Raw genomic sequence first — 13,526 nt, 5'->3', positions numbered from 1 at the left:
TGATTTACAGATATCTTAAATGAACAGGAAGTTATTTGAAGATATCTTCAAATGATTTACATATATCTTTAAAACCCTCATTTTAAGATATCTCTAAATGACAGTTTGGCGCACCATGCTAGCCAAATCCACATATTATTTAAAGATATCTCTAATCATTTGAAGATATCTTCAAATAGCTTCCTGTTCATTTCGAGATATCTCTAAATCATTTCGAGATATCTATAAATAACTTCCTGTTCATTTGAAGATATCTTTAAATGGACAGGAAGTCCATTGAAAACATAGAGCATTTTCACAGGAAGTCATTTTGAGATATCTTGAAATGGCTTCCTGTTCATTTGAAGATATCTTCAAATGATTTAGAGATATCTCTAAACGAACAGGAAGTTATTTCAAGATATCTCTAAATGATTTGCAGAGATCTTTAAATGAATAGGACATTATTTAGAGATATCTCTAAATGATTTAAAGATATCTGAAAAGTATTTAAAGATATCTCAAAAACATTTAGAGATATCTTAAAATGATTTAAAGATATCTAAAAATGCATTTTAGATATCTCATTTAAAGCTCCATTTAAAGATATCTTCAAATGATTTAAAGATATCTAAAAATGCATTTTAGATATCTTAAAATTATTTAGAGATATCTCTAAATATTTGAAGATATCTTCAAATATTTAGAGATATCTGGAAATGATTTAGAGATATCTTCAAATATTTAGAGATATCTATAAATGAATTAGAGATATCTCTAAATGATAATTTGGCTTGCCATACAGATAAGATTCTCCCTCAATCCATCCTTGCACTAAATAGGACAAATAGAATTGTATTAAACAAGTTCAATGGATCCCCAAATGCTATTAATGTACTACCAATTCAGAATGGCTGGGTGGGATATTTGTTTTTCAGTTCACCTCAACCACTCTGCAGCAAATTCCTAGACTTACCGGCAGTTGAGATAAATAGTCCACAGTGGAAACTTACCGGCAGTTGAGATAAATAGCCCACAGTGGAAAATCCCAGGGTTACTTAAATTTAGGACTCCATTGTTTAGGACTTAATTTCCCAATACTCTGAATTTGAATATAGTTAGTGAAGTATGATCAAATGTTGCTTAAGAAACACAGAAAAATCTCACAGAGGTTTTCTTAAACAACATTTTTTTGGCATTGTAACCATTTCATGCAATCCTTAATGCGGCTATAAAGAATGTGAAATTTAAACAGCAGTGTGCATGAAAGAGTGAATCATTTTTAAATAGATAGTTGGAGGTGGATCTTTGGTTCTTAATTTCTTTTGTTCAAGCTCATGCCTTGAGTAAAAACACACAGTATTGTTGCTGTTTCTTAAAAGAGTGCTAATAAAGGCTGTACAATTTAATTTCTTACCTTGAATTGCCTGTATTATCTCATTCTGGTGATTAAATCCCCAGCAATGGAGATGTAGTGGAGGCGCCCGTACGTATGTCACAATTCACACATTTCTCCATAAGAATGGGAAAAAAAACAACTTGGTAGGTTGACAGAAAATTTAATAGCAAACATTTCTGTGGTTCTGTGTGGTTTACACATAAATGAATAGCATTGTGTAAAAGAAATTATGTATTTTCATATCCTGCTAGTCAAAATTACACCAACTGAATCATCACAAATATATTTTCTCATACTATTTCACCATCACATCCTAATATGCCAATTGAGTCACAATGGCTTATTGCAAAATATGCTAATTTTTTTTTTGCTAATTTGTCTCTGGTGAGATTTTCAGTGGTCCACAGTGGTCCAACATATACACAGTGAGCTGTTGAGCGAACTCACTCATCAGCAAGTAGCCTCACCCATACAAACATCTATACAAACTTAGGAGTCCTAACAGGTCTCCATGTGTAATAAACTTAAACCCACATTAAAAACTAAAACAAACAAACATAAAACAGTACAGTATTTATCTACTGCTAGCAATAGCTCAAGCGCTGGCCTATTGACATGATTTCCAATTTCCTTTTAGCGTTACAGTATGCAGACACAGGCCACCCAAACCTTGGCATAGTGGGTTACAAGTCAAACATTCTGCTGTAGGATTTGGAAACTGTGTGGTTTTACTTGGAAAGAAAGCTACCTTCCTTAATTTGACCAAAATTACACATAAATCTTTAGAGTTAGAGGAAGATATCCTGCATAGCTTACCCTCTTAAAGTCCATGTTAAAACTGGTGTTAAGGACAATGTCGTGGACAGTCGTATTGTACATAATTGTTATGCATCAGTGTTTCAAGAAGCATTTTTGCAACAACTGGAATGATTATAGAGACTCTTTACATAAGTTTATTTGTCATACTTTATACATCTTATGATTGAATGTTTATAAAACTATGGATGGATGAACACCATGAATCGCTGGATTCTGAATAACTTTGTGTAACTACAGGTAATCACTGTTCATTGTACTCAATATACACACTCAATATGTCACTGCGCTTACTGATGATCTCTCTTAGTTGACCAAGGGTCTGTTGGTTGCCTCAGTTTTTATGGGAAGAATGAAAAAAAAAGAACTTTGACTCCCATCATCAAAAAAAAACAAACCTCTGTACCTATAATATTCTACTTTGTGGTGCTAGTGATAGCGATTTAGGATCAAAACTTGTTCTTCGTAATCATTGTCCACTTGCAGAGCAGAAATGCATGATTTGTTATTATTCAACTCAGTTACATATTCTTTAGCCATTTTGCATACCTTGAGATTATACAATATTACTGAAAAATATCCTGTGTCTGATTTGAAATGATTCTGTATTTTATTAATGTTTACTAATATAGTTTTAAATGTTGACCACCACTATTTCTCCCTTATTGCCGTTTCTTTAGTTGATTTGAATCATATGTAAATGATATTACTATTTACCTGATTTCTTCATATGCTACTAAAAGTGCATCACCCCAGCTGCTTTGGCATAATGCATAAAAATACTTGTAATTGCGGTAATTTTTGTTCAACTGTAAAAGGTTGCAATATATTTATTTATGGCTAAACAGTCGTCAAACGGACACTATCTACAGAAAATACACATATATATATATATATATATATATATATATATATATATATATATATATATATATATATAAATAATTATCTAAATTAACTACAAAATTCATATTAATAATATAAATTACAAGACATTCACTCTGATTCAACTTAAGACGTTTGGAAAACTCATCAATGTACTTAATGAAGAAAAGATAACGGTAAAGAAATATCACAGCTTGGAAAGCTCCAGCCTGTTCTGGAATTAATAACAGTTTGCAGAAAACCACCACAGAAAAACTTGTGCAACCTTTTGTGACCAGCAAAAGACTTTAGTGACCCAAACCACCTAAACCACCAACACTGGAGAAGACACATCTGTTTCCACACAAGCAATTGACTCATTTCTGCTAAAGAATGTCCAAACCAACCAAGTTTCATCCCAATTGAATAAGCGCTTTACAAATGTAAGTGTAGCATACAATGGAGAGAAAGACAGGGCACTTCCACATACATATTTGTCTTCATTTCTATTTAAATTTTGGTCAACAAGTTCTATGTCACTGGGAAGAATTGGGTCAACGTGAATAAAAGTGGCATATCACTTAAGCAATGGTTATTCACTGGTTGCCTACGAGGGCTTGAGAGGAGGCAAAATTGGGAGTGAGATATTAAGAATGAGACAAGATGAGAGGATTTCTCCGGTTGCTTAGGAGGCTTGAGAGGGGCGAGACATTTGAGAGTTTAAGAGTGAGACGTGTTTGAGAGGGATGGCGAGATTGAGGGCTGGAGTTTGGGAATGGTGCTTAGTAACATTGAGGTTAGATACTGATAGCGGGACGAGATAGGGGGACGAAGAGTTTTCCCTTCTCGTCGGGTCAGGCAGCATCCTCTGGCTGCTGGGCGACGTAGAGAGGGAGACACGAGAAGAGCAAAGGATTAGATATAAACACTTTCCGCTGGGTCAGGCAGCATCCTCCGACTGCTGGGTGACGTAAAAGTGAGAGAGAGAGAGAGCAAAGTTTAGACACATAACATACAACAAACTGACTCTCGCTCCCGACGGGTCAGGCAGCATCCTCTGGCTGCTGGGCGTTTAGTGGAGCAAGAGACAGGAAGGGGACGAACAGGACAAAAGGACAGATCCTCAGGCAGCTAAGCTGGCAGCTGGGCGGCTTGGAGAGCTTAGGAAAGTGTCTCGGGTCCGTTTAGGAGAGACGAAAACAGAGAAACAGAGAAACCCCCCCCCCCCCCCCCTCGGTCGGGGCCCGCTCGGCAGGTGGAGGCACGGCCTACTGCATGAGGGGGCTGAAATGGTCCTGGACCTGAAATGGAAGAGAGGAGATGGGACAGCAAGGTTGAGGCCTGGAAGGCTTAGCGCATAAGCAGCAGGAGAATAGGATGTGGCCGGGGGTCCCCTCAGGCCGACGAGGAACAGACGGGTGGCAATGGTTGAGACGAGAGGCCGACCCGGACAGCCGGGGAAGTGATTCTCACTTCCCCCCAAAAGAGGACCCCCAGCTCCCCGCAAGAACCACACTGTGGGATAGAAAAGAGATTGCAGAGCCGCACACATAGACAAAAGCTAGAAGAGAAAAGACAAGAGATGTTAGTAGACAACCTATGCCTATAAGCCGACCTCACTGTGGAGAGGAAACCCCCCCCCTGCAGGGAGGAAACCTGGTGGGCCTGGCGGAGAGGGCGCCCCCCACTCCGGGCAAGCTAACAAGTGCTTGGTGAGCTGTGGCGATGTCTGCAGAGGATGATCCAATATAAAGTTCAACAGCTGAAAAGATCCAGCGCTCCATAGACTTAATCAAGTGTTGATTGATTCTTGCCCTGGCCACGGAGACAGCTGCTCCGATCCAGAATGAATGGGGGGAGAAATAGTTCGAAGAAAGCCCGATCCGTGACAAGAGGGTGCATAAACGGGATGAGAACCAGTGTCTTGTAAGTATAGATCTGGAGCTGTCGATGAAGAGGGGATCCGACGGAAGATACTGAATCCTTGGCTTAATTGGACCGTTTTTGAAGATCTGATGTGGAGGATAAAGTGGTTTCCGGGGATTTGAGAGAGATTGGAGCGCTTGAGGCCTAGAGCTGGAAGTTGATGGAGATGAGAATTCTACACAGCAGAGAAATCCAAAGGCGGCAGTCGGACACAGGGTTTCCATGACGATGTCGTTGAATAGGTTAAAACATCCTTGCCGGAGAGCAGTGATGAGACAAAGGAGAAGGTCTGTAGAGATTGGTTAACTTGATGGAGAGGAGGGGAGCAGGCTTTTCTCCATACATCTGAGCGTTCTCTCTAGAGATCCGCTATCTCTAGAACGGACGAGGCGAAATTGATACTGAATGCCCGCTAGGTAGCATCTAAATAGAGGAGAGGGCAAAACGTAGAGAGCCTGAGGTGAGTGATGAAGGAGAGGAGGTGCTGAAGGTTGCATGAGGTATGAGAGATCCGTTTTTTGCTCGCAAAAGTGAGTAAATGAAGACCAGGCAGTCGAGTAGATGGAACGGGTAGATGGGGCGAGAGCGTACTCCATGAATCCACGAGCTGATTGAAGGAGGCCGGAGACAGAGTTATTCAGTTGAATATTGTCTTGCTGAAGGGTGGTACGAGACGAAGGTTGGGGTCTGCTCCTGGGACCAGGTTGCGGAACTTCTGGATCTTGATGTAACTGTCTGTTTTGAAGTCCTGATGAATAGGAGGAAATTATTTCCGGGGACTTGAGTGAGGTCAAAGTGCCGCAGGCTGATGGCTGGGAAACTGGAGATTCCGATGAGATTGGTTGTCTTGATGGAGAGGAGGATGCGAGACTCTCAGGAAGACCTCTGGGATTGAAAAGAGGGGGGGGGGAACAGAGGAGGAACTGGTGCTGGATACCTGAGAGATAATTCCTGATGGAGGAAGGAGCCAGGTTAAGGGATAGCCTGAGGTCTGTCATAAAGGCAAGGAGGTGCTGAAGGTTATAGGTGGTGAGAAAGATAAGAATCTGGGCACAGAATGTGGTGAAGAAATACCAGGCAGTAGAATAAGAAGAGCGAGTGGAAGGGACGAAGGCAATTCTCCCTGAAGCTGCAGGCCGAATGGAGGAGGCTGGAGAGTGTGGAGTTTAGTGGAACACCAGCTGATTGAATGGAGGAACTTGTCGCGGGTTGGGGTCTGCTTTTGGGACCGGGCTGTGAAACTTGCGGACCATCACACAACCTCCACCATGTTTAACACTGGGCATGGTTAACTTTTTTTTTTTTTTACTGCAAGGTGTAGTATTCTGTAGTAAAATTACTACAGCTGGCCAAAGTCCAGCATCTGGGCGCACGGAATGGTTCACAAGACCTCATGGTTGAAATGGCTTAATGCTCCGAGTCTATCCATTTTATTCCCCTTAATGTCCTGGTAACTCTTGCTTTTTTTTTTTTTTTTTTTAAATGGTAAATCACTGGTGTTGTCACGGTAAGTTCACAGGGTGCACTCTGTTCCTTCAGGAGTCCTGCAGAGGAAGTGCTTCACAAGAGCAGTTAGACATAGTACTTCCAAGGTCAGGTCATTGAATAGACAGAGCAGCTTTTTCTGAGGGTAGAGTGAAGGATGTCTATTGCTATAGGGAGCCAGGAGGGAGCAGTGGGGGGGGGGGGGGCTCTTGAGGATCTCTCTGAGTGTCAAGCAAACTGATGGGATGGATAGGAGTGTTGGAAAAGGGGTGGAAATGAGGCGGCAGAAATACTGAATTCCAGAGATGTAGGCTTTAACGGTAGTGGGGGCTAAGTGAAGAGAATCCTTTGCATGGGCGATGGAAGCTAGAATCCGTTGCTCATTAAATCAGAATGGGATGTATTTTGTTTTGAGTGCAGAAAGTTGTAAATGTTTTCCATCCAGTGGTAAATGAAGATTTGGTCGCTGGGGCTAAGAGTGTGGCCATGTAGTGATGAGCAGATTGCAGAAGGTTGGAGAGTGTTGTATTTAGTTGAACGGCAGATGTTGGTGTTGCAGAGTTTGATGAGGGCTGAAGTGGCAGCTAGACCTGAACAAATAAATGAAATCGACTGCCGAGTTGTTTCTAAAAACGAAAGCAGAGAGATGAGATGCCGACCATCCTGTGTTAGTTAATACGGGATTGATCAGCGGTTTGCTACCATCATGTCTGTTTGGAATGGAAAAGGTGAAGTCATAAATCAGAGATTTGGGTTTCATGATTTATGATTTATGGTTTTTTTCCCCCCTTCAAATCCACTGTTTGCCCTGGATTATAAGTGCAAGGCCTCACAACGCCCGGAGGCGTCCATATATTTGACATATACGGACGGCCTGTCCGGCCTTATTGCATACATACACATATTAAGTAAAAAACAGTATTATAGTCTATAAGGTAAAATGACACACAAAACATATTAAATATTCCTAAATATGAGACCATTTTATTGTAGGGAGAATTTTCCACTGTGAAATTATCAAATATCACACCACCAATCTTAGTGATAACATAATTGGGCAATTTGCAAATAACTATGTAGATTGCTGTCCTGACGTCATATTTCACAGTACAAATGAAGGATATTTACAAGTTATATATTTTTAATATTTTTTTTTACTCTAGTCTGCACAATAAAAATTGTATTATATTTTTTTTAATTGTACTTTTTTTTTTTTTAGCACAGATCTCATAACCGACACCTGTCCTCGAACTAGAATTTTGATTTTCAGAGTTATATTTTAGATATTTAAACAGCAGAAATGCTGGATTTTACTTTAAATTCTGGAAAAGACTTAAATACTTTATGAATCTGCAGCTTGTAAAGATACTAAAAATGAATTATTTATTCATAAAACATTTTATGTGTGTCCCCATGTTTTCCCACATAAAATCTCATAACTGACATCCGTAGGCATTTTGTCATAAATCATAGCATATCAATAAGTTTTTCAAATGAGGTGAAAGGTCAAGGCTTCATGTCAATGAACACCACAGACACAGGTAAAAACTGCTTTATCTTTTTTGAAAAATATTTGTGTTAAACTTATAAGTGCCACTTGGCACACTGTTGTAGCACATAACCAACACCTAAGAAAAAAACTGAAACCGAAATATTAAAGAAATATGTACATATTTAACAAAAAAAAGACTTTGTTCTCACTGCTAATTTAGTTTGTACAATAACAAAAATGGCTGCCATGTTTGTTAAAATGGACAAGAAAGTGGAATTTCTCATAACCGACACCTTTATCTCATAGCCGACACTTTTCAGCAAACAGAAAATATGTTGGTTATGAGAATTTGGTGTCGGTTATGATTTTATTGTTTAAATTATTTTATTTATTTCAATCCTTAGTTCATTTCAATGTTTTTGTTTGTTTGTGGTTTCTTAAACCAATTTCAATGCTCATTACGTTATTGAACCAAGTTAAATTTAGTAATAAAATCTGATCATTTGTATTATAGAATGGTAGAGATTATGGGTAATTCAAAAGGGCAGCATGTTGGTATTGGGTAGATTACAATGTATTTTTGCCATTTTACAGGCCATGAAAACTAAAGCTAGTAATGCAGAGAAGTGTAGAAGGTACAGAGAGAAGAGAAAAAATGATACTGTGAAACACAGTGCATACTTAGCAAAAGAAAGAGAAAGACCTAAAAGGAAGTATGTGCCAGTGAGTGAAGTGTCAGATAGAGAACGTGTAGAAGAAAGAACTGGAAAAAGGCTTCTGCCAAAAAATGAATTAAAGAGCAGCTAAAGAATTCGGCCACATTCACTCCACCTGACACACCTCAGTCATCACCAACACAGCCTGCAAGACAGAATTATGGTAGTGTAGAAAGGCCATCAGTATCTAACAAAAGAAAGGTCTTAAAATCTGCAAAAGAAACAGAATTGCTAAAAGAAAAGATAAGACAGCTGGAAAGTTAGGTGTCAAAATACAAAAAAAAATATTATACAGGATTAAGGCAAAAAAAAACAAACAAAAAATTCCCCTGGCAAAGCTACAGAGAAACTCCTGAAAAATAGCAAAGTGGGCAAAAATGTGAGGAAGGCACTACTCTTTCACCACATGCTCAAATTTAAACAAAGCAAAAAGCAAAAAAAAAACAAAAAAAAAAGGAACATGAATCGTGCCATTTTCAAGAAATACAGACTTGCTATATTACACAGCAGATTTCTTTCAGAAAGATCACAGGTCTCTTACTAGTACCAACACTTCAAATAAAAAACAGAAGTTGCTAGCCAGAAACAGAAGTTGGTCATCAAATTTCTTTCCTGTGACAATATAAGTCAGATGTTGCCTGGCAAGAGAAATACTATCACCTTGCGCAAAGTAAAAAAGAGAAAGCGACTTCTTTCTGCTCCACTGAAAAAGTTGTTCCTGCAGGTCAAACATGAAAATTCCAGTGTCAGAATGTCACATGTTCATTCTGGATTGCTCCACAGAGACAGGCAGACTTGCTAGTGTGTAAAGCACAAGAATCTTCAAATGAAAGTAGATGCTCTCTTCTATAGAAAGATCATGAATATCGGTGATGCTGAAGAACTTGCAAATACTCTGGTTCGTTCATCTGAAAATAAGCAGTGCTATTACAGAGTGTGAACAATGTGGGGACAAGAAAATTGAAACAAATCCTAGCAATGAAGACCTCACAATGACAGAAATAAACTGGAAAGAATGGACTACACAAAACAACATAAAAGAAACTAAGAATGAAGAAAGCAAATCTGTGACTACAACATTCAAGCGTACAACATGGGGAAAGCTGGAAGAACTAATATGTGCTACAAATAAGGAAGCAGCAAATATGTGTACTCACATTCAATATCAGTTAAAAATAAGGAAACAACTGAAAGAAAACCTCACAGAAAACAAAGCTGTAATTCTTGTTGATTTCTCAGAAAATTACAATGGCAAATCTAATAGTCAGATTCAAGGTGCTCATTTTGGAGCATCCCACAAACAGGTGTCATGCCATACAGTGGTAGTCTATGTAGGAGATAAGCTGTTTAAGAAATGCTTTTGCACAGTGTCTGAAGATCTTCATCATTGTGAAGTGGCCATCTGGGCTCATATGACACCAGTCTTTAAATGGTTGAAGAAAGAGTTCCCCAAGGTGAAAACTCTACATTTCTGGAGTGATGGACCACACTACCCAGTACAGTAACAAAGGCAACTTTTACTTGCATTTCGACTTTGCCTTTCATCCATGGCTTTGTAAAAGTGTACTGTAATTTCATGGAGGTGGGAAAAGGTCCTCATGACGGTGTTGGAGACACAATCAAGTCCATAGCAGATAGAATTGTGGCAGAGAAAGAGAATATTGAAGACACAAAGGAGCTTTATCAAAAAGTTCAAAATGTCGCTATGGATCTCATCACTACAGAAGACATTAGCAAAATCGAATAACAAATGCCTGCGAGTCCTCTTAAACCTGTGAAGAGTACAATGAGTTTTGCTCCTGTTATTCACCTGTAACAGTTCAAATGACTCTGCAACCATGTGGAAAATAAAGAGGAAGCAGACATAATCACACCCATTCAAGAGCTAGCTGATGATCTTGTCGGCCAATGGTGTGTTGTGTGCTGTGATGGAGATGTGTATCCTGGAACTATTGCAGGAATGGCAACAACTGAAATGGGTGATTGCATCAGAGTCAAATGTATGAACAAATTAGGCAAAGACAGATTCTACTGGCCGACAGTTGAAGATCAGGACAAAATTTATTACACGCTGAAAGATGTCCTCGGTCTAATGAAACCACATTTTGTGCTACCAGCCCAAAACAGTGCCCACAATTCGAAACTTGACCAAAAACTCTGAAAAAATAAAGGAAATGGTAGGAAAGTAATTACTAGGAAAGTAATCCTGAGTTATCCTCAATTCATGACACACTAATAATTGCTGCCACTGTAAATAAAATTAAAAGGCATTAACACAAGAACCGCCCTCTGGGTATTTACTTCATATATTTAGGAAAAATCAACAATGGGACAACTGCATGACATTCACCAAATTGTCAAATTGACGCACATGGCGATTCTAGTGTTATAATTGGCCAAGAACATTTTAAATAGGTTAAACCCCCATGTTTCCTGTGGGTTATTAAAAACAAAAATAACCACATAATCTTTGTTCAGTTTTACTTTTTGATGGCATTACATTTATAAATGTAGGATGTATACAGTTATATTCTATTACTTAATTTTCTGTAGGATTTCTATCTCTTGAGTGATCCTTGACGTCAATCAGCTTACAGACTAAAAAAAAAAAACATAATTGGACCAATCTAATTTAGCTAATTCTTTGTGGATGTCTCTTTACCTCTAGCCACCGTGGAAACACTTGGGAAACAAACTTTATTCCATCCCCTTTTTTTAAAGAAATTAACTCTTCTGCACAAGACATTAAGCTAATTCTGAGCTACTAAGCAACTGACAATTTAACTTACTGTAGGTCAGCAAAACTCAGCATTCGTTACAACATGTTAAATAAACCAGCATCAACCTACATGCAACACTTTGTTATTTCAAGAATTTAAAAATAAATGTTTATTTCAGAAGTAATGACATCTTGTTTTTCTTTCATCTGTTATATTGTTATTCATTGAAAGCGTAAAATCTGTATCTTATTATCTCGCACAGAATAATGGTCAAAATGTATGTCTTTCCATCTTCCCCAGTTCTTTTCTGAAACAATTTGATAGCATAGCCTCTTAGACTTCCCTTTCCAAATTTGGTTATGCCCCCATATGTAATCAAATAGGGAAACATATAAGACTCCCATTCCACAGCACTTTGATCTATTTCAAGTTTTATGAGTTGCAGGCTCATATACAATTTGTAGTGATGAAGCAGAAAAGCTGTATATTTAATATAAGTTTAACTCTAGGTCTGTGTATGCAAATGGCTTATGTAAGAGCTCACAGCTCTTAAACCTGAAATAGTAGTGAAATAACTACTAAGGTAAAGCGAAGTCTTATTTGTTTCTCTGCATTGAATGACCTATTTACTATTATTGGGTACAATAAGCCTTACTTAATTTAACTTGCAAGTACATATCACCAAAAAAAACCAAAAAACATTATTATAACTAACACCAAGACGCCATAACCGACATCAGGCATTCATAACCGGCATTCATATGAAAAAGACAATTTATGCAAAATAAATGTCAGTTATGATATAAAGCCTGAAATAAAAGCAATAAAAAAAGTTTATATTAAAAATGATTTTGTACATTATAGAAACTAAGAAAAGCATTTTACAAAATTTAGAACAGTTTTATAATACCTTTTCGCAGTACCATCAGATTTAATAGGTTTTTATATTAAGTGTCGGTTATGAGATTCTAGGGGGTTTATTACAAAAAAAAAATAATCTATATAAATGAACAAAATTAGGTGTGCCAATATTTGGATGCAAAACTTCAAAGTCTGCTGAACAGGGAAATGTTTCTGAACGTAAAAAAAAAAAAAAAAAAAACTTTTTTTAGATTTTGTTTTTTAGCCCAATCTAGTTATTTGAAAACTGCCCACTTACACATTACCACCTGTATTTTCCCGATATTATATAAAAAATACAAAGAATACCAAAATACTGAATGAACTATTGTTTTATGCCTTTTTATTTTTTACTGACTTTGCACTGTTTTCTATTCAACTGCTTTGGAATAGAAAAAAGTACACTATATAGAAGGTAGAAAACATTGGTTTCATATATACAGTACCACAGTGACAGCTAGCGGTAAACTAATCCATAGCAGTTTGAATGCAGTACAACAGTATAATGTCATGTTCTTTCATTTTTAAATCTTTGGCTTCGAAGAAAGTAATAAAACAAACAAACAAACAAAACAAACAAAAACATAACAGTTAGGTGAGAACATGAGGGGTTTTGGACTACAAATGAGCTTGCAAATAGTAATAACAAGATATTAAAACTATCTGTATCAAAACTAACAATTCTGACGAGAAGCAGAGACCGTAACAATATCTTATTGAGATGCAAATTAAACGATAAAATGACAGGACATATTTTACTACGCTAGAATTATATAAATATTACGTGGTAAGATTTTAATATCCAGAGAGAGAGAGAGAGAGAGAGAGAGAGAGAGAGAGAGAGAGAGAGAGAGAGAGAGAGAGAGAGAGAGAGAGAGAGAGAGAGAGAGAGAGAGAGAGAGAGAGAGAGAGAGAGAGAGAGAGAGAGAGAGAGAGAGAGAGAGAGAGAGAGAGAGAGAGAGAGAGAGAGAGAGAGAGAGACACCCTACACACCCTAATAGACAAACATGTAAACCAAAATAAAAATAAATTATTTGCTTGCTTTATAGATTTCAAAAAGGCTTTTGATTCAATCTGGCACGAAGGATTATTTTATAAACTCCTCCAAAGTGGTGTAGGAGGTAAAACCTATGACACAATTAAATCAATGTATACGGAAAATAAATGTGGTGTAAAGATTGGCAATAAAAGAACACAATTCTTCTCACAGGGGCGTGGAGTGAGACAGG

Source organism: Acipenser ruthenus, chromosome 2 (assembly GCF_902713425.1).
Source record: "Acipenser ruthenus chromosome 2, fAciRut3.2 maternal haplotype, whole genome shotgun sequence".
In the NCBI taxonomy this organism is placed as follows: domain Eukaryota; kingdom Metazoa; phylum Chordata; class Actinopteri; order Acipenseriformes; family Acipenseridae; genus Acipenser; species Acipenser ruthenus.
The sequence above is the reverse complement of the archived record's forward strand: the minus strand, read 5'-3'. Positions refer to the sequence as shown.